This window comes from Hypanus sabinus, chromosome 9 (assembly GCF_030144855.1).
Source record: "Hypanus sabinus isolate sHypSab1 chromosome 9, sHypSab1.hap1, whole genome shotgun sequence".
NCBI classification, from domain to species: domain Eukaryota; kingdom Metazoa; phylum Chordata; class Chondrichthyes; order Myliobatiformes; family Dasyatidae; genus Hypanus; species Hypanus sabinus.
Window position 1 is genome coordinate 143,552,930 of NC_082714.1, and position 22,727 is coordinate 143,575,656.

At 39.8% G+C, this 22,727-nt stretch overlaps 1 protein-coding gene across 1 annotated transcript in view; it reads left to right on the forward strand.

The window, feature by feature from the left end:
• Window positions 1-22,727, forward strand: part of LOC132399870 (disks large-associated protein 1-like) — a 582,904-nt gene that overhangs the window by 151,322 nt on the left and 408,855 nt on the right. Inside the window, exon 3 of the mRNA XM_059980732.1 lies at window positions 19,173-19,254. The gene's annotated coding sequence lies outside the window, so the exon portion shown is untranslated. The remainder of the gene's footprint in view (window positions 1-19,172; window positions 19,255-22,727) is intronic.

The following is a 22,727-nucleotide window of genomic DNA, read 5'->3' on the forward strand; positions in this document are numbered from 1 at the left end:
GACCAGGGTCCTATACAGTTGCAACATTACCTCTGGGCTCCTAAATTCAATTCCACGATTGATGAAGGCCAATATACCATACGCCTTCTTAACCACAGCATCAACCTGCGCAGCTGCTTTGAATGTCCTATGGACTCAGATCCCAAGATCCCTCTGATCCTCCACTCTGCCAAGAGTCTTACATTAATACTATATCCTGCCATCATATCTGACCTACCAAAATGAGCCACTTTACACTTATCTGGGTTGAATTCTATCTGCCACCTCTCAGCCTAGTTTTCTATCCTACCAATGTCCCGTTGTAACCTCTGATAGCCAGCCACACTATCCACAACACCTGTAACCTTAGTGTCATCAGAAAACTTACTAACCCATCCCTCCACTTTCTCATCCAGGTCATTTATAAAAATCACAAAGAGTAAGTGTCCCAGAACAGATCCCCTAGGCACTCCACTGGTGACCAACCTCCATGCAGAATATGACCTGTCTACAACCACTCTTTGCCTTCTGTGGGCAAGCCATTTCTGGATCCACAAAGCAATGTCTCCTTCGATCCCATGCCTCCTTACTTTTCAGTAAGCCTTGCATGGGGTACCTTATCAAATACCTTGCTGAAATCCATATGCACCACATCTACTGCTCTTCCTTCATCAATGTGTTTAGTTATACCCTCAAAAAATTTGATCAGGCATGACCTGCCCTTTACAAAGCCATGCTGACTACTCCTAATCATATTATACCTCTCCAAGTGTTCATAAATCCTGCCTCTCAGGATCTTCTCCATCATCTTACCAACCACTGAGGTAAGACTCACTGGTCTATAATTTCCTGGGCTATCTCTACTCCCTTTCTTGAATAAAGGAACAACACCTGCAAACATCCAATCCTCCTGAGCCTCTCCCATCCCTATTGATAATGCAAAGATCATCACCAGATGCTCAGCAATCTTCTCCCTCATCTCCCACAGTAGCCTGGGGTACATTTCGTCCAGTCCCGGCGACTTATCCACCTTGATGCTTTCCAAAAGCTCCAGCAGATCCTCCTTCTTAATATCTACATGGTCAAGCTTTTCAGTCTGCTGCAAGTCATCTCTACAATGACTAAGATCCTTTTCCATAGTGAATACTGAAGTATTCATTAAATAACTCTGCTATTTCCTCTGGTTTCATACCCACTTTCCCACTGTCACATTTGATAGGTCCTATTCTTTCACGTCTTATCCTCTTGCTCTTCACATACTTGTAGAATGCCGTGGGGTTTTCCTTAATCCTGTCCACCAAGGCCTTCTCATGGCCCCTTCTGGCTCTCCTAATTTCAATAGACAATAGACAATAGACAATAGGTGCAGAAGTAGACCATTCGGCCCCTCAGTCCATGGAAGCAGAGTCCTGGGCTTTGGCTAAGTGGGCTTCAGCGTAAGGGGACTTCGGTAAGCTTGTGTGATTGCTCGCTGAGGGGAAGAAGGTAAGGTCACTAGGTGCTTTTTAGACATTCTATTAATCCAGTTCAGGTATGGGGGAGACAGTCAGAGCAGTGGTGTGCTCCGTATGCAGTATGTGGGAGGTCAGGGTCAACACAGTTGTCTGTTTTAGATAGACGGTCTGCTATCCTGAGACTGTGCTCTATTGTCCTAGACTCTCCCCACCATGAGAAACATCTTTTCCACATCTACTCTGTCTAGGCCTTTCGACATTTGAAAGGTTTCAATGAGATCCCCCCTCATCCTTCTGAATTCTTGCGAGTTCCTCATATGATAACCTTTTCATTGCTAGAATCATCCTTGTGAACCTCCTCTGGACCCTCTCCAATGCCAGTACACCTTTTCTAAGATGAGGGGCCCAAAACTGTTCACAATACTCAAGGTGAGGCCTCACCAGTGCCTTATAAAGCCCCCCTATCATATCCCTGCGCTAGTATTCTAGACCTCTTGAAATGAATGCTAACATTACATTTACCTTCCTCACCACTGACTCTACCTGCAAGTTAACCTTTAGGGTGTTCTACACAAGGGCTTCCAAGTCCCTTTGCATTTCAGGTTTTTGGATTTTCTCCCCATTTATAAAATATTCTGCACATTTATTTCTGCTACCAAAGTGCATCACCATGCACTTTCCAATATCACATTACATTTGCCACTTTGTGCCAATTTGTGGCAAATATTCAGGGGATATTTGTGTAGAGTTCTGTATAGGTATGTTCCAATGATTCAGGGAAGTTATGGTAGTGTACAGGAACCGTGGTGTACAAAGGCTGTAATAAATCTAGTCAAGAAGAAAAGCTTACAAAGGGTTCAGAGAGCTAGGTAGTGTTAGAGATCCAGAAGATTATAAGGCTACAAGGAAGGAGCTTAACAACTGAGCAGGTGCTACACTTTGCCCATGGGTGACCTGCTTGCTAGCAGAGGGAAGGAGCGCTTTACACCTCCTGTGGTAGAGACGTATCTCCACCCTGCCTCCCGCTGAACAAGACACGAAAGGAAAATCTACTTTTATGGAAAACATTGGTATGATTCTGGAATTCATATGCTGAATGAAACAACCAGTGGAGCCGAAAATTGGTGCAGAAACAGAGCCGAGGAGTCAGGCATCAGGAAGAGCCGTGGTAGTAGGGGACTCCATAGCGAGAGGTACAGAAAGGGGTTTCTGCGGCAACAGGCGAGATTTAAGGATGGTGTGTTGCCTCCCTGGTACTAGGATCCAGGACATCATGGACTGATTGCAGGGAATCCTCAAGGGTGAAGGTGAACAGCCGGAAGTGGTAGTACATGTCGGCACAAATGACTTCGGGAAGAAGAGGAAGGACATTCTGCAGCGGGACTTCAGAGAACTCAGAAGAAGGCTGAAAAGCAGGACTTCCAGGGTGGTTATCTCTGGTTTGCTTCCAGTTCCTCCTGCTGGAGAGGGCAGGAACAGGGAGGTAATGGATCTCAATGTGTGGCTGAGGAACTGGGCAGGAAGCAAGGATTTGCATTCATGGACCACTGGGATCTGTTTTGGGGTAGGGATGAATTGTACAAAAGGGACGGGTTGAACCTTAATAAGTGGGGAACCAGCATTCTGGAAGACAGGTTTTCCACTGCAACATGGATGTGTTTAAACTAAGTAGTGGGGGGGGGGGGGGGGGAGGTGATGAACTGAAAATATAAGGATGGAGTTGAAGGGAAAGTGAAAATAAGAAAAGTTAAAAAGGACAACAGGATCAATGGAGTAGAAAGCTCAAGAAGAGATCATACAGTATGGCCAAGTGAAATAGGAATTGATATGAAAGGAGAGGGGAGTAACGAATTAAAAGTTTTATATATGAATGCACGAAGTATAAGGAATAAAATAGATGAGCTTGAGGCTCAGTTGGAAATTGGCAAGTACAATGTTGTGGGAACAACAGAGACATGGCTTCAAGCGGATAGGGCCTGGGAAATGAATATTCAAGGATATACATCTTATCAAAAGGACAGACAGACTGGCAGAGGGGGTGGGGTGGCTCTGTTGGTGAGGAATGATATTCAGTCCCTTGTGAGGGGGGACATAGAATCTGGGGATGTAGAGTCAGTATGGATAGAACTGAGAAATTCTAAGGGTAGAAAAACCCTAATGGGAGTTATCTACAGGCCCCCAAACAGCAGTCTGGATGTAGGGTGTAAGTTGAATGAAGAGTTAAAATTGGCATGTCGCAAAGGTAATGATACAGTTGTCATGGGGGATTTCAACATGCAGGTAAACTGGGAGAATCAGAATGGTACTGGACCCCAAGAAAGGGAGTTTGTGGAGTGCCTCCGAGATGGATTCTTAGAAAAGCTTGTACTGGAGCCTACCAGGGAGAAGGCAATTCTAGATTTAGTGTTGTGCAATGAACCGGAGTTGATCAGGGACCTGGAGGTAAAGGAACCATTAGGAGGTAGTGACCATAATATGACATGTTTTAACCTACAATTTGAGAAGGAGAAGGGAAAATCGGATGTGTCAGTATTACAGTTGAACAAAGGGAACTATGGAGATATGAGGGAGGAGCTGGCCAAAGTTCAATGGAACAATACCCTAGTAGGGAAGACAGTGGAACAACAATGGCAGGTATTTCTGAGAATAATGCAGAAGGTGCAGGATCGGTTCATTCCAAAGAGGAAGAAAGATCCTAAGGGGAGTAATGGGCGGCCATGGCTGACAAGGGAAGTAAAGGGCAGTATAAAAATAAAAGAGAAGAAGTATAACATAGCAAAGATGAGTGGGAAACCGGAGGACTGGGAAGCTTTTAAAGAGCAACAGAAGATAACAAAAAAGGCAATACGCCAAGAAAAAACTAGCCACAAATATAAAGGAGGATAGTAAAAGCTTCTTCAGGTGTGTGAATAGCAAAAAAAAAAGATAAGACCAAAATTGGGCCATTGAAGACAGAAACGGGTGAATTTATTATGGGGAGCAAGGAAATGGCAGACGAGTTGAACAGGTACTTTGGATCTGTCTTCACTAGGGAAGACACAAACAATCTCCCAGATGTAATAGTGGCCAAAGGAACTAGGGTGAAGGATGAACTGAAGGAAATTTTTATTAGGCAAGAAACAGTGTTGGATAGACTGTTGAGTCTGAAGGCTGATAAGTCCCCGGGACCTAATGGTCTGCATCCCAGGGTACTTAAAGAGGTGGATCTAGAAATTGTGGAAGCATCAGTAATCATTTTCCAATGTTCTATAGATTCAGGAACAGTTCCTGCTGATTGGAGGGTGGCTAATGTTGTCCCACTTTTGAAGAAAGGAGGGAGAGAGAAAACAGGGTATTATAGACCGGTTAGCCAGACATCAGTGGTGGGAAAGATGCTGGAGTCAATTATAAAAGAGGAAATTACGACACATTTGGATAGCAGTAGAAGGATCAGTCCGAGTCAGCATGGATTTATGAAGGGAAAATCATGCTTGACTAATCTGGAGTTTTTTGAGGATGTAACTATGACAATGGACAAGGGAGAGCCAGTGGATGTAGTGTACCTGGACTTCCAGAAATCTTTTGATAAAGTCCCACATTGGAGATTAGAGGGCAAAATTAGGGCACATGATATTGGGGGCAGAGTACTGACATGGACTGAAAATTGGCTAGCTGACAGGAAACAAATAGTAGTGATTAACGGGTCCCTTTCGGAATGGCAGGCTGTGACCAGTGGGGTACCGCAAGGTTCGGTGCTGGGACCACAGCTGTTTACAATATACATTAATGATTTAGATGAAGGGATTAAAAGTAACATTAGCAAATTTGCTGATGACACAAAGCTGGGTGGCAATGTGAAATGTCAGGAGGATGTTATGAGAATGCAGGGTGACTTGGACAGGTTGGGTGAGTGGGCAAATGTATGGCAGATGCAGTTTAATGTGGATAAGTGTGAGGTTATCCACTTTGGTGGCAAGAACAGGAAGGCAGATTACTATCTAAATAGAGTCAAGTTAGGAAAAGGGGAAGTACAATGAGATCTAGGTGTTCTTGTACATCAGTCAATGAAAGCAAGCATGCAGGTACAGCAGGAAGTGAAGAAAGCTAATGGCATACTGGCATTTATAACAAGAGGAATTGAGTATAGGAGTAAAGAGGTCCTTCTGCAGCTGTACAGGGCCCTGGTGAGACCCCACCTGGAGTATTGTGTGCAGCTTTGGTCTCCAAATTTGAGGAAGGACATTCTTGTTATTGAGGGAGTGCAGTGTAGGTTCATAAGGTTAATTCCCAGAATGGCGGGACTGTCATATTTTGAAAGATTGGAGCGACTGGGCTTGTATACACTGGAATTTAGAAGGATAAGAGGGGATCTGATTGAAACATATAAGATTATTAAGGGATTGGACCTGCCGGAGGCAGGAAGCATGTTCCCGCTGATGGGTGAGTCCAGAACTAGAGGCCACAGTTTAAGACTAAAGGGTAGGCCATTTAGAACAGAGATGCAGAAAAACTTTTTCACCCAGAAAGTGGTGGATATGTGGAATGCTCTGCCCCAGAAGGCAGTGGAGGTCAAGTCTCTGGATGCATTCAAGAGAGAGTTAGATAGAGCTCTTATAGATAGCAGGGTCAAGGGATATGGGGAGAGGGCAGGAACGGGGTGCTGATTGTGTATGATCGGCCATGATTACAGTGAATGGTGGTGCTGGCTAGAAGGGCTGAGTGGCCTACTCCTGCACCTACTGTCTATTGTCTATCTAGAGATGCCAGAGAGATAAACATGACTGTGTCCATAATGTATGATCATAAGGGAACTTAGCATGATTTGGGTCTTGTATTTTTAGGTAACACTATTCTTCACATGCTTAATTGTGTCACTGTTATCAGATGAGTGATTTTTTAAATGAAAAATACATATTCTTCCTGCAATTGATGTTATCAAAAACACAAGTTAATATATGAAATAGGAACATGAATAGTGATGGATGCATGAGTCATTCAGTTCAATAACCCACATGGTACAGAATGCCTAATTGCTAAATGCAACATTATAATGACCTAGAATTACAGATTCCTTTATTATTTACAATTGTATATTAGCCACATTATGGGTGTTTTCTTTCAATGCCATATTTAAGTTTGCTGATGACACCACTGTCATTGGCCAAGTCAAAGGTGGTGACGAGTGAACAAAGAGGAGGGAGATTGAAAATCGGTCTGAGTGGTATCACAACAACAACCTTTTGCCAAGGAGCAGATTATTGACTTGAGGAGAAGGAAACTGGAGGTCCATGAGCCAGTCATCAGCAGATCAGAGGAGGAGAGGATCAGCAACTTTAAATTCATTGGTGTTATCACTTTAGAGGACCTGTCCTGGGCCCAGCATGCAAGTGCAATTGTGAAGAAAGCATGGCAGTGCCTCTACTTCCTTAGAAGTTTGTGAAGGTTTGGCATGACATCTAAAACTTTGGTGAACTTCTATAGAAGTGAGGTGGAGAGTATATTGACAGGCTGCATCACAGCCTCGTATTGAACCATCAAATGGAAAATCATACAAAAAGTAATAGACCCAGTGCAGTTCATCACAGATAAAGCCCTCTCCACCTTTGAGCATATCTACGTGGAGCACTGTCACAGGAAAGCAGCATCCTCATCAGGGACCCCCATCCCCCAGGCCATGCTCTCTACTTGCTGCTGCTGTCAAGAAGGAGGTAAAGGAAGCTCAGGGCTCACACCACCAGGTTCAGGAATGGTTATTGCCTCTCAACCATCAGGCTCTTGAGCCAGTGAGCTGAGCTTCACTCACTCCATCAATGAACTGTTTCTACAGCCTATGGACTCATTTTCAGTGACTCTTCATCTCATGGTCTTAATATTTATTGCTTATTTATTGATTATTATTTCTTTTTCTTTTGTATTTGCACAGTTTGTTGTCTTTTGCACATTAGTTGTTTGTCAGCCCTGTTGGGTGTGGTCTTTTCATTGATTCTATTACTTTTCTTGGATTTACTGAGTATGTCTGCAAGAAAATTAATCTCAGGGTTGTATATGGTGACATATGTGTTTTGATAATAAATTTACTTTGAACTTTTAACTTTGATTTATACAACACTTTCTCTCATTAGTTTATGCAGAATATTCGTATTTCAGAATTCCTTTTGATACCCTCCTTGTATTAATCTGCGGAAGTGAACTTTGCACATGAAATAATGTTGATTCATTTTTATTCCAACTGCATCTTAGTTGTTACGTTCGAGAACAGTGACACATTGCCATCTCCACAAGTGCTGTCAGTACACTTGTTTGCTTGTAATGGTGTAATGGAATTGGCACCTACTGGTATTTTTTGTATAATAAGATGAAGGTATCGCCTGTGAAAACCTATTTAATCACATTGTTTGATGCATAGATCTACTGTAGTTTCCATCTCAAAATTGCTATGCTATCTGTTTGTTCTTGAATTTGGTAGAGGTATTATCAATGCTGGAATGATGGGACACAATTGCTGAATTTGTTTATGTACACTACAAAACTTGAACAAAATACACAAAAGTAATTCATATCTTGGGATAAATAGATGATTTGAATTAGACTAAATTGCTGTCTCTGGTGATGTCTCACAGATAGCAGTAGATGGCTCAATTCAACAAGAAATTTGTACTTATTTACTGAGTTAGTGTTCTGAATGTTAAGGTCTTAATTGCAAATTACTGAATCTGAGCCATTGGCATCCAAGTCAGGCACAGGTACATTCCGTTAAGATAAACCAAAGATTTGTTTCCCATTTCTTCTTTGGAACTTCACATTAGCCGGGAGAAAGTTGATTCTTACATTTAGAACAGACACAGTGCACCATACCCTGATGTTACCGCATCATAATTATCACCAGAATTGATGTTCAGATCCACCTACCAAAGGAGCATCAGTACTTCTCCTCAGCTGACATTAAAATGCTGGTGATAAGTGTGCACAGTCACATCAATCTGGCCACAGGCGATTGTTGATCTTAATCCATTTAAACCTCAGCAGCCTTACGCCATCAGAAGCAACCAAATGGTGCCTGACATTACATATATAGCTAACAATGAGTCACTATTCTCTGACGTACTAACTTATATGTAGTTAGAACAATCTGCCCTGCAAGAATGAATCAACATAATTTGATGTGCAAAGTTCACATCACCAAACTAAACACAGGTTCAAGAGGAATTATGAGTAAGCCGATTTTAAATTAACTAACAACGAAAAGGCACTTGCATAAATCCTCTCTCAGAAGAAAGCAGCCTTAGTCTGGTCAATATATAAAATGTAATTAATCTTGGAGGCTACAATTCTAAATCACAATTATCATAGTTAACAATTAAATATTCAGTCCAATATTGTTCCCACCAGTTTTAAGGCATGTCCAACATAAAATGTGAGATTTATATTTTTTCTATTGTGTACTATTCAGCTCAGTCTTCTAATATACAGATACAAACTACAACAAATTCAGAGCGGATCACATTCTTAATGTATTTATTATTTTACTTGCAAAGGAAGATATATTTCCAGCTTGGTTTCATCTGAAAAAATAGTTTTGTCTCAGCCAAAGCACTTTTATACTTTTTTATAAGAGAACAGTAATTATGATGCTCTATAACATTACATACCTCCATTATCTTTATCCTTTCCTTGTTTTCACAGTTGTTGGGGTTCCATCTTCTTTACTTCTGTTGTCAAAATATCCTCTCTGGCCATAAAACAGATCTCTTGTCATTTAAAAAAAAACAGCTTCCTCCCATAAGACACACAAACTTGTAAGTTTGCCCATCCAACCTAGAAAAGCACCTTTGGATTTCACATTACACTTTACAGAAGTTGCAAATTCATAAAGACTTTCAGGGTTACAGACATATTTCCACACTTTTATGTAGGGCACATCACTTAAAGTCATTTACTTCTTAAAGTGCAGCTGTCAGGAGCCATGATTCAAATTGTATGAGGCAGATGCTCTCATATTTTTTTCCTCATTTCCTCTTACTACTTTCATATTTCGTTGTATTTTGGAGTTTGGGTAAAAATTGGTTAACTGGGCAGAGATGACGAGCAATTCAAAGGCATAACCTCACACTGGATGGGTGTCAATTAAAAAACTTTTGGCACATCTTGTGATGTTCTGTGACCATTTGATGCTAAAATGTTACCTCTTTTGTGAGGCATTTTTTTGAAATCTCAGTAATCAGAAAATAATTGAAATTACTTTGGAGTAACTGACATGGCTTGATGGACCAAAAAGAGATTATATTTCAGCAATTTTATAAAACTGAAGACAATTCGAACAATGGCAATTCAACAGGTTAAATTTCAGTGTCATGATAACCTTTGTCATGATTCCAGATTGTGAATGAAGTGCCAATTACGAAGAATAGAATTAGAAACTGTGATCGAAGATACTAAACTTCGAATTTTGTGGGAATTTTAATGTAAGTTAACTTAAAAAGCTTAGAGGAAGTTGCATTTTTAAAAAGTTTCTACAGCAGTTTTTCCCAATATACAGCAAACTGTCAGATAATCTCACTAGAAAATTACTGTTTCGTGGAAAAAAATTATTCTAAATTGTGATAGGTAATTCTCCGTTGATCAGAATTGACCAGTGATATTGCATTCTAGCTGTCTAGATACTCAAGCCTGGGCAGTATGATATGGAGAGCAAGCTTTTGCCCTAATAGCAACCTCGCCCTCTCCACGCATCTGATGAACCCATTGAAATGGCATAGACTGATACAGTTTGGTACCAGCAGCATCGCAGGAGATGCCAGTCAGCATTGAACTCAATGTAGGACTGCCTTTGGGGCCCCTGCTCTGGACTTTTCCCCCGGGATTTACTCCAGAAGCCTTCCCCATGAGTGGGTATAGCCACAATGCAGGGGAGGTTTGAAATTAGAGTTTTTCTTCTCCTAGATGAGCTGCCATCCACAGCTGATGAGTCCCATCTGCCCAAAGCGACTGGTTTTAAGGCACCAGTAACCCGCCTTTTCCCCTTCTCCTGCCACTGGGCTTAATAGCTAATCCACGTGTGAGGGCCAGGAGCTGGACTTGATTGTCAGAGGCTATTTGAGGCACATGCCATTGTGAGTATTTAATAGGTAGTGGAAGCTTGTCTCTATTACCACTCACAGCTATAACAACCTTAAGGAACCAATTTTTCTGAACAGAGATAGTTAAATCAGATAGATCCTGAATCAACTTTCTTTCAATTTCAAACATGCGGTCACATTTTATAGCTTTAGTTTAAGTATGGATCTATATTCCCTAATTGCATTTTATTTTAACAGCTCACACTTGACACCACACAAATGTTTCATCCTGTTTATGCCTTCTTTATTGCAGCATGTGTAATTCCCTGAAGAAAATGTGACCTGCTTGCTTTGCTTGCCAAGTTCTGGTGGGAGAATGTGACTGAAGAGGTTTTACTGTTCTAAGAACCTGATGTGAGAACTTAAGTAGCGGGAGTAGGTCACTCTGCCACTAGTCACTGGACTGACATTTAATAAGACATAGGCCAGTCCTGCAGCTCATATCTACTTTGCTGACCAATGTCAGTTTTTCTTGCTTCTTTTAAAGTGTTGAAAAATCTGCTGATACACTCTTCAGTTCATTAACTTTTGATCATTTGTAGCCCTCTAAATAAAGACTTCTTGTATAATTCTAACCTTAAAAAGGCACCCTGGGATCTATTTGTTTAATCCATCTCTAAATCTTCTGGCTTGATGTGGTGACCGCTCATTTTTCTGAACTTCATTTGGTATTGGCAAATCTTAATCTTTCTTCATAAGACAATCCATCATCCTAGTTCCTCTTAAATTAGCTTCAAAAAGGGATGCTAACAAAGACTGCTAAGTGGAAAAGGGCCCATGATGCACAAAATAGTGAGAAGTTTTTGTTTAGAGCAGATATTCCAAACTTGAGGTCGACAGACTCCTTGCACAACAGTGTTGGTCCATGTCTTAAAAAAGGTTAGGAACTCAGGGTTCGGAATGGCTTGGGTGTCCTTATATATGTATCATTGCAAAATAACATGCAGATGCAGCAAGCAGTTAGAAAGACCATTGTAGTTTTTGTCTTCATTGCAAGATTAATTAAGGTCATGCGTAGAAACATCTAATTTTACAAGGTCCTGGTAAGACTTCTTCTAGAATGTTATGTACATACAGTATTTAGTCTTGCTGCCTAAAGATGGGTGTGCTTGCAATACATGAAATGCAGTCAAAATTAGAATGTTTCCTTGGATAGTGATAGATTAAATTGAGAAAAGAGAGAAACAGCATAGTGGGATTAGATATAAGTTTCTAGTTTTGAGTACCACTTTGTTATCAGATAGGCACCCAGGATGCAGGTAAAGCAGAATTTGGATGAAAGATCATGTGCTTACACTTAAATAAAGAACAAAGGTCTTCCCCTGGCTCTCTAGTCCTGAAGAAGGGGCTTGGCTCGAAATGTTGAATGTTTATTCATTTCCGTAGATGCTGCCTAACCTGCAAAGTTCCTACAGCATTTGTGGGTGTTGTTTTGGATTTCCAGCATCTACAGACTTTCCTGTGTTCATGATTCGCTGTTCCTTCAAGGTTTCTTCAAAGGCTGTCTACCCTGAAGAACTTTCTCTTTGATGGGAGACCTCTCTCGCTGCTCCCCCTCTGTGATCTCTGCTGCCCTCTCACTCTTCATCCAAGTGCTTATCACAGCTACATTTCCTCTTACATCTTCTCACCTGCTTAATACCACCCCTTGGGTTCCCTCTTCCTTCCCCTTCTCCTATGATCTACTCTCCTTGCTTATCAGATTCCTTCTTGTCTTGTCCATACTGCACCAACCACCGCCTCTGGGCTATAAACGTGCAGGAGCAGTGTGTGGTTAAGTGCCTTGCTCAAGGACACACACACACTGCCTTGGCTGAGGCTCAAACTAACAACCTTCAGATCGCTAGCTCAAAGCCTGAACCACTTGGCCATGCGCCATCCCTTTACCTTTCCACCCACCTGGCTTCACATGCCACCTTCTAGCTATCCACCATCCCCTTCCCCCACCTTCTATTCCTTTCCAGTCCTGAAGAAGGATCTCAACACAAAAAGTTGACTGTTTATTCATTTTCATAGATGATGCCTGACCTGCTGAGTTCCTCTAGCATTTTGAGTGTGTTGCTTTGAATTTTCAGCATCTGTGGAATTTCTCATGTTTAAAGTTTGGGAGTAATTTTAGAATTAATCAGTGCAGAGACATCCCGATGAATGTATTTGCCTCAATTTGGATAAGCAATCATATTGGATGATTTGCTCATGTACCAAAACAAAGTGTAAAGATTCCTTTATATGAAATAAACTACTGTAATCATGCTTGTAGGTTTATTTTCAATACTTGTCTCACAGTGCATTGAAGCCAAAGTAAGGTCTTTGATATGTGAGGCAGAAACTAACTAATGCAAGCAATACAGAAAATGTTTATTTGGTTAAATTTATTTTCTGCAAATCATAAGACCATAAGATATAAGCACAGAATTAGGCCACTAGACCCATCAAGTCTGCTCCAAAATTTCATTGTGGCTGATCTATTTTCCTCTCAGTCCCATTCTCCTGCTTCCTCCCTGTAACCTTTCATGCTGTGACTAATCAATAATCTGTCAATCTCTGCCTTAATATACCCACTGACTTGGCCTCCATAGCCACCTGTGGCTACAAATTCCACAGATTCACCACTCTCTGGCTAAAGAAATTCCTCCTTATCTCCATTCTAAAGGGGCACCCTTCTATACTGAGGCTGTGTCCTCTGGTCTTAGACTCCCTTACCATAGGAAACACCCTCTCCACATTCTCTCTATCAAGGCCTTTCTACGTTTGATAGGTTTTAATGAAATCACCCCTCGTTCTTCTGAATCCCAGTGAGTACAGGCCCAGAGCCATGAAACACTCCTCATCCTCAAGCTAAATCTATCTGGAAAGGTAGCAGGCAGCTGTGGCCCTGGTGATTCTCATGATTAACGTCTGTTCCCTGAGTTAATGACATTTTTGACTCTGAATGAGAATTAAATAAGTTAAAGAGGAAAAATGAGGTACAGAAAGATTACATTAAGAGGGGAAAAATAATAAAAAATGTTGCCACAGTAGCCTCAATGGGAAATTAATGGGAAATCCATCAAGCTTTCAACATAACAATATCATTAAGGTGAGTTCATGTGTGTAGATATGAATTAACAGAGAGCTCAACTCCCAGCTCTGGATTTTATCTGTTTATGTGGATCAGCTGCAGTTTACCCACTAACTAGAAGCAGGTTCAGGGTGAGTGGGCATCTGTCGGCTTCAAATGTAATGAACAGCAATGGGCCAAGAATTGTTCAGCAGAATTCAGTCTTGCTTGGATTCACTAGCAATTGCTGTGGGGAACTGACTCCCAGATCCTGTGCCAAGTTGTGACAAGATTGACTTTAATGGGGGAAGTTGGGTTGCTGAGAGGAAAGCAAAGGGGAAGCAAATAATACTTTAAGTTTAATGCTTTTTAACTATGTGTTTTAAGGGCAAAAGCTGATTTTACTATTTTTTGATGTGTTTTATTTTGATTTTTTATTTTGTTTGTAACAACTTGATGTTCTTTCTCTATTTTTAAGAACACTAATAAAGACAATATATCATAGTTCATTTTTAAAGCACAATAATCGTTGTTGCATGTTAATGACTTCAAAGCAAATAACAATGTTCAAAAGGTGATTAAATGACCATTCACCGCAACATTTAAAGACTGGAAAATGTTAAGCTTATATTAAGCAGATGTCTTGGGTAGTGTCACATAAGAAGCTGCTATATTGGTAACAATCTTATTCTGGTTGCAGACAATAATTATTATTGCTCAGTCTTGCAGTCACAATGGAAATTTTTACTTGACAACTATTACACTGGCTCACTTCTTAGTCATCTGCAGTAGAGCTTTTCCTTTACCAGTCATGGTAACTGGAACTGATTATACCTGTTTGAACTTCTGTTAACTGCAGAATCATTTTCTAACTGTGTTATTACCTTAGTCACTCCAGCTGTGGTTAACAAATTCAAATACTTGACTCACTTCTTCAACTGGCATCCTGCTTTTTTGCAAACTGTAGCTTGTTTTCTTATAAGCATTTAATGTGCCACTTTGCGGTGTGTCTGCAGACTGTTTGCCAGATCTGTTAGGCTTTTTCAGTTTTGGGTGACAGAAATCTAAACATTTCAAGGAATGTTGCTTTCTGCATGGGAGATCTCCCATTCATGTGATTAGAGATGAAGAATCCAGAAAAGTAATCAACAAGATTTCAAGGATGTGTGTTCAAGAAAGGATAATGAGAAATTAAGGGCAGAACAACATTATGTAGGGTATTTTAAAAAACCATTATGAATAAAGAGTTAATGGGGCATTTGCAATGAAATGTTTATTATATTCACTAACATCCTAAATTAATATTCAAAATCAATGATCAAAACATATTTAGAGGATAACATTGAAATGCCCAGAGGAATTGGGAACAAATTGCTATAAACATTGACATCACAAAATTTAGCCAGCTGTGTAAAATATATTTAATTTATCAGTGCAAAAGCCACCTCTGAAAACTCTCAGTAGCTTCCTTTGAATATCTTTCATTATTTGCTTTGAAAAGCTATTGAAATACCATAATACATAATATTTATTATGAATTACTATAATTGCACATTGCACATTTAGACAGGGACATAATGTAAAGATTTTTACTCCATATATATGAAGGATGTAAGTAATAAAGTCAATTTAATTCAATACGATAACAAAAATAGCATGTAGTTTCTCTTGAGATTTCAACAGGTCAATCAAACTTGATTTAACCAAAACTTATGTGCATTAAACTCACCATGTCCATGTCAATCCTATGAAATTATGAACTTTTACAACCAATTTCTGATGTTAAATGTTTTTTACTTAATTTCTCAGTTGTATAATTAGTCCTTTGACCTCTTTTACTGCAGGATCTGTCTCTTCTGCTCCAGTTTTCTATTTTGTCAAGTTTGTGGTTTGTTTCACTATCCAAGTCATCCATGTAAGTTAGAAAAAATGGAGATTTGCAGCTCCTCTTTCAACACCTCCCGCAGTGTTCTCATTATTTATTCCAATTGTGTTTCCATTGTCTTAACCAGTGTGAATGATTCCCCTGATTTATATAGATTTTATTTTAATGAAAAATCTTTTAAGTGGAGTTTCAGCAGCTGCTTTCTAAGAGCCTAAAATGACTTTTACCACAGAGATTTCTATGATCTACTTAATCTGTAATTTTATTGAAAATGAATTATTAGTTTTAATGAGTGAAGTAACATTAGGAGCAAAACTCCCAAACACTCATGTTTTCATTGCACAAAGTTCTTTACCAGTAGATTGTTTTAACATGAATTAACATGAAGATATTTACTGCATGCATATTTTGGATTGTAAATAAGGTCATGCACGCAGCCTGGAATTTGGTACAAGACCAATCCTCCGCTGGTATTTTTGGACTTATAAATAGGACATATCTCTTGGCAGAAACTGACCGCATTTTTATTGTTAGTACTTTGAAATTAGAATATTGGTACAGTCTGCCAGTGGTGTAATGGCATCTACACCGGTCCCAGGTTCGAATCCAGCCGGCTCCTTGCACGCTTCCCACCCGTGCTGGGCTGAGGGTCAAGCTAGCAACTCGGCCTAATAAAAAAAAAGTCAAAATATTAAAGAAACGGCAAGGTTGCTGCCTGATGTGCCATAAAGTGCGGAGATGAATAACTATAACATTGGTAGTGGATGCCAGTTGTGTGCAGCTCACAAGTGGAGTTGAGGATACTGGAAGTCTTTGAGACTTCAGCAATGTAATGATACTTATTTGAAATAGATAAATGTGTCATGATCATCTGCAGATTTCATTACTCTACTGGAATATTATAATAGTCTGTGCATTGATTGATTTTACTGCAAAATTAGATAATTTAGTACATCAGGAGCTCTCAACCGCAGCATGCTCTTTCAGAATGATGTAGCGTACATAGAAACAGCATTGGCCAGGGGATCACAGGAAAGGGATGTGGCTTCATAATCAGAATTGCATCAGGATTGTTAGGATGACTTATCATGAACTGAATTTCCTGCTTGTCATGATATGATTGGAGATGAGTTCCACATTTACTTCAAACTGATTTTCAACTGGATAACATGGAGAAGAAGAGTACTCTATGATCAAGCTTCTAAACACATTTGTCATTGACACAATAATAGGAAACATTATGTCCACTTGGAAGTTTTTCATTTCTGCTGTGTAAGTTATTCATTACTGATAGAATACAGTATTGTAAAATCTTTTCAAGCCCCTCAGATATGCTACATGTATTTATAATAACTTATCATTCCCAAAGTAAGCTAGAGCCTTTAAAGGTGATTATATTACATGCTACATATGATACCAGTATCACTCCACAAACAATTAAGCAGCCGGTGTAATGATTTCATTTTAACATTGTATATAGAATAGATTTGAATAATTATGTGTGGCTTTAAAAGAAGATGCTAAGGTGATGTGGCTTTGTGTCCTAACTTTCTGAAAACAAATACTATCATCCTTGTCTGAAATAATCTTGTTTGGCTTTTCATCAAATGTGCATTGCTTCATGTGTCATGTACCATTGAACTGTGAAATTAAACCTTTTCACAAGATCAGCAGCGTCTGCCAATTGGATACCCATTATTGGGATTAAAGAGATTTTACTGAGGCAATTTGCATTGATGAATATCACAAAGATTTAAAATAATCAGAAATTTAGCATAATATGTTCAAATCCACAATCATAGAGACCAGTAATTCAACTTATAAAGTTATTTCCTTTTGCACATTTTGTACAGGGTAGAAAGTAGTGATGATATTATTTGTACATTTTTAATGACGATAACATTAAATTGAAAGATCTCTCACCAAGTCTAGCCTACATTCCAGGAGTATTTTTAGAATGTGGGTGGATAACACCAATAGTTAAATTGAAATAGAATTGTCTATTCCAGCAGTTCAGAGCTAGAGCAGAGCCCTAATGGGGTCAATTTTCTCTTACTTAGAGAGTGACGGAAGAGTGAAGTGTTAACAACCTCCGATTCTCGAGTGTGTGCTGATTTGCACCACAATTTACAACAACATGGCAGACTCGGTGTGGATCCAAGTAATAGGAGGGGAAAGTGTTCTAAAAATTCAATCTAAATGTATGAGACAGTTAAAGGAAGATTTTACAGTAAGAGGAGGAAAAATCAGAAAGCCTGTGGAACAGGGGAAAACATTCTCAATGTTTGCTATGGGTGAAAGTTAACAATTAGGGAATGACAGGCTTTTATTCCACAGGAATCAGAGAGTTTAGTGTATACACTGAGATGAATCCAAAGTGTTAGTTCAGTAGTTCCCACTCTGACATATCTGTCCATGGCCTCCTATTGTGTGAAGATGCAGCTACCTTCAAGATGGAGGAGCAATATTTTAAATCCCCTCTGGGTAGCCTCCAACCTGATAGCATGAATATTGGCTTCTCCTTCCGGTAAAGAAATTCCACCCCTAATCCACCCTTCCTCCATCCTTCTCACCTACCTATTACTTTCCCCTGGGTCTCCTCCTCCTTCCCTTTCTCCTATGGTCAACTCTCCTCTCCTATTAGATTCTTCCTTTCTCTAGCCCTCGTCCTTTCCATCCATCTGGCTTCATGTATCACATTCACATGGCGGTGCTGGCTAGAAGGGCCAAATGGCCTACTCCTGCACCTACTGTCTATTGTCTATTCTAGCTATCCTTTCTCCCCCCCCCCCACAACTTTTTTATTCTGGCATCTTTCCCTGCCCCCCTACCCCCCCCCCCAGTCCTGAAGAAGGGTCTCGGCCCAAAACATCGACTATCTATTCATTTCCACAGATGCTGCTTGTCCTGCTGAGTTCCTCCAGCATTTTGTGTGTGTTACTTTGTAGGGAGTTCTCAGTTATATTTTTTTTGAAGCTTAAGTGTTCTTACATTTTAGGTGATAAGAACAAGGGAAAGCAAGAAGCTGTACCCAATAACAGATTAGTTTGGACGCATTCAACAGTGTGTCAAATTCAATCAAGTTGTTTTAAATAGAGGGTGAAAATGGGGATTTGTTAAGTGGATAAAAATATGCTGAGAATATTTTTACTTAAGTACATCTAGTTTTAGAAAATGCACATGTGAAGTATTTTGGGAACCTGATTGTCGTAACATGGAATCAATTCAGACATCCAATGTTTCTGAGATCGGGAGAAAATTAAATTAGAATTTAGACGTTGAATTGACTTTTCACCAAATTAAGGCTAAAAAAAAAGGGCATTTTCAGCACCTATCAATCATTATTTTCCTTCTAAGTGTCGTCAAATAGCTTCTGTCTGATTACTGTGGATCGTCCACCCACCACACCACTGATGTATTCTATCAGCTGCACTCTCAGAAGTGTAGCAGAATCAAAAATTGACAAATTTATTATAAACCTCTTTATAGCTATTGCCTACACCAGGATATGATATAAACAACATAAAAAATTGCTTAAGGTCGTTATGATTGATAAATCAAGCAGACTAGAGGAATCAGGACAGATCGAATTAGACTTACTATTTAATGCAAGTTCATCCATTTTGAAGGCAATATTGATTTGTTACGTGAAGATGATCATTTTGTTTGATCAAATCAATCCACACAACTGATAGAGTCGATTTTGTTTTGAAATGCAGGTCTCGAAAATCAGCATATTAATTACAAGACCACGAAGAATGGTAGCTGATGGGACATTTGAATGCTAGACTCCTGTGCTAGGTAAGTAATATGAAAGGATTCAGGATTTGAATATTATTTAAACTTTTACTACTGTTTGTTGGTGTTGAATATTAGCTAAATAGTCTGTGAGTGAACAGAGTGTTGCTCAATAACTTCTCTAATGAACAGGTGATAATGATTATCGAGAAAGAAGTTAGATTAATGTTGTTTAGAATTGGCAGTACTGAAAATATAGATTGAGACATGCCTGATTCACAGATTACCTTATAGATGAGAAAACATCTAAAAAAGAATATATATTATTCATTTAAAGAGGATTTTATTGTCTATGTCTACTAAGAATAGGTTGGTAACAGGGGGCAATTATTGCCCCCATCTTTGGTCATTGCCATAGAAACTCGTGGTGATTTTAGATGCTCATCGGAGAAGGACAGATGTCCTACGAATACGTGGAGATCAGAATGCATTTAAGTAATTGAGAGAATCCAATTAGTTTTTTGTCTAAATAGTGATCAGCACTGAAAGATCAGAAAGAATGCTCGCAAGGCTGCTTGCTCAGGGACATTAAGATTAATAAAGGTACACATTAACTGTAAGTACGTAGGTCATATAAACGTTTGCTGCTTCACGTTTTTGCAATTTTCTGTAATGGTTCGACTTGCATACGAGTATGCACAACAATGCACTCAAGTTTACACTGAGTACCCTTCAGGTCACTTATGCTTATACGAGAGGAAGTATAGCCCAGCTGCTACTATCTTTTTTTTTCAGAGATATAGCGCAGTAGCAGGCCATTCTGGCCCATGAGCCTGTGCTTCCCAACTATACTCATGTGGCCAATTAACCTACTAACTGTATGTCTTTCGAGTGTGGGAGGAACCACAGGCAGTCACGGGTCATGGTACTAACTCCTCACTGAGAGCAGCAGGAATTGAATTCAGGTCACTGGTGCTATCATAACATTCTGCTTACTGCTACGCTCCCATGCTGCCCCAAGTGTCTTAAGAATAATAATGAGATGGTTTGTGAGTGAACTTATGCAATGTTGTTCAATAACTTGTTTAATCAATATGTCATAATGACTGTCTAATTACTCTCTGAAGAAACAGAATGATTTCCCTAGAACTGTTTGAGTATCAGTCTGTAAGAAAACTTTGTGTTACATACCCAAGCCATTTTGGGCCTGTGAACCCTCTCCAATAGGATTTATGGCACAAAATTAGCTGCAGCCTTTTGCACCTGTGATTTAGTTTCTTCCTGAGAGGCCACAAGGGACACTCCGTCTGTCAGTTTTCTATCTGTAAGTGTGTCAGTTCTTCAAAATTCATTCATTCCTGATTTGCAGGCACTGTTGACATTATACATTTTGAAATGGAAAAGGATTCTGGGATGAAAGAGATGTGATTTGCATTCTCTCTTTTCCCATGTGATTTGGGTGCTCTTGGCAAGGCCTGTATTGAAAACCCATCTCCAGATGATGGAGAATTCTGCCTCCTTTAGCTGCTTCCATTGTTATAGCAGGACACAACCCGAGGAACTCCTGCAGTGACATCATATCCTGGTGCCTTTACCTGCTTCAGTCATTGATATTCCCTCTGTTATAGGTGGGGATATTCATAGAAGGTTGGACAGTAATTGGGCATATGCACACTTTATGTATGGAAGCATTTTTTGTTACGTCCATATCCATCTTAAGCATCTTAAGCTGGACCACATTCAAGTTTTACTTGATTGTTGAGTCAGCTGCAGACTGCACTCAGGAAGCCAACAAGGCACTAGAAATCCAGCCAGCAGCACTTGTTAACAAAGACATTAGCTTCTCAAATGTGCACCTCTCAGAGACAGAAGAATATGTGTACATTTTCTAGACAGATGCTTGGATCCAGTGCCAATCATCCATTTCTTCTGTATGTCACAGAATGATGACTCCATGACAATGGACGTTCTCTCTATATGTGGAATGTTAGCGTCTCTCATAAATCCAACTTTCTGATACAGAAAGCTACAGACAAAGTTACACCAATTAAACTTAAAGGATGCTGAAACACAACCTGAAGCTGATTTAATTATCAACCATAGAATTCTGCTTCATGTTACATAAAGCGTATCACTCAGAGAGGCTCATATATGGTGCTGGAGCAGAAGAAAGAGTTCCAATCACTGGCAAGTTAAGGATAGGATGAAAATGAGGAAAGACTAGAAAAGAGAATTTGCTCTAAACAAGTTTGTAATTTCCAGTCCACCGGGGGTTTGGATTGCTTGTTTTCAGTTTACTCTAAATGAGGCTCATATTGTTGATAATCTCAGATAGTCTTGCCAATTTCTCCTTTAAACACAGCCCACGTCCAACTCTACCAGTGCCCATCCAAACCCTATAGCTGGCTAACGATCCCCATTTGATGTCAATTTCAACTACTTGTGTTATACATAAATGGCCTGGATGAAAATGTGGATGGGTGAGTAAATTCACAGAAGATACAAAGATGGGTGGTGGTGTGGGTAGGGTATAATCTTGTCAAATGATGCAGTGGTCAGATATGGGCAGAGAAATGGAAGATGGAGTTTAAACCCATCAAATGTGGAGTGTTGCACTTTAGCTTATCAAATGTAAATATATAATACTCTGTTAATAACAAGACCCTTAATAGCAAAGTTTAATGTTCATTTAGACAGACAAATGAACAGGCAAACAGTACAGGGATATATGCACAGACAGAAGAGGTACTGCAGATACTGGAATCTAGAACAATACATGCAATGTGCTGGAGGAGCTCAGCTGGTTAGGCAGCATCTATGGATGGGAATAAACAGTTGAGCTCTCGGGCCAAGACCCTTCATCCGGACTGATGAAGGACTCATTATGGCCCACGTTCAGATGGATGAGGTTACCTTAAATTGTCATAATGATTGATGTAAATGTGAAGGGCCAAAGGGCTTTTTCAAGAGCTGTAGTTCTGTGTTTGACTTATGATGTAGAGTCTACTGTTCTTAAATAGGAATCAATGAGAAATGCATGTTTCTCTAATGTCCTTTCCTGCTGATTCAATATGGTAAAGGTTAGTTACAAAACTAATGTTAGTATTATATATGTCAGTACTAAAACAGTTTTCATGAGCAATGAAGACTATTTCAGTACTCTTCAGTCCTTTATGCTTTGGACGGCTATTCATGACGGCTATCCTTTGATTCTGAGAAGTAAAAAGAAATTTGGGTCCCCTATTGCAGATCTATTTGGTTCAAGCAAGAAGGAGGTTTCTGTCTGCCTTGCCCAAACCATGGGTGCAACTCAGTCCATGATGCAAGCCACACAAACATTTACTAGTCCACGCACGTCCAAAGTGGTCTGCTACGTTCCCATATACCCCAGCTGCAGAATCATGGTCACTTTTTTCTAATATGACCTTGAGCACGTGTGTAAATATAAATCTTATTAAAAGCATAAAGTCTTTTGGCTTTCTAGTGTACTTCTGCCTAACTCCAGGAGATAAACCTGGAAACCTGCCAAGGACAGA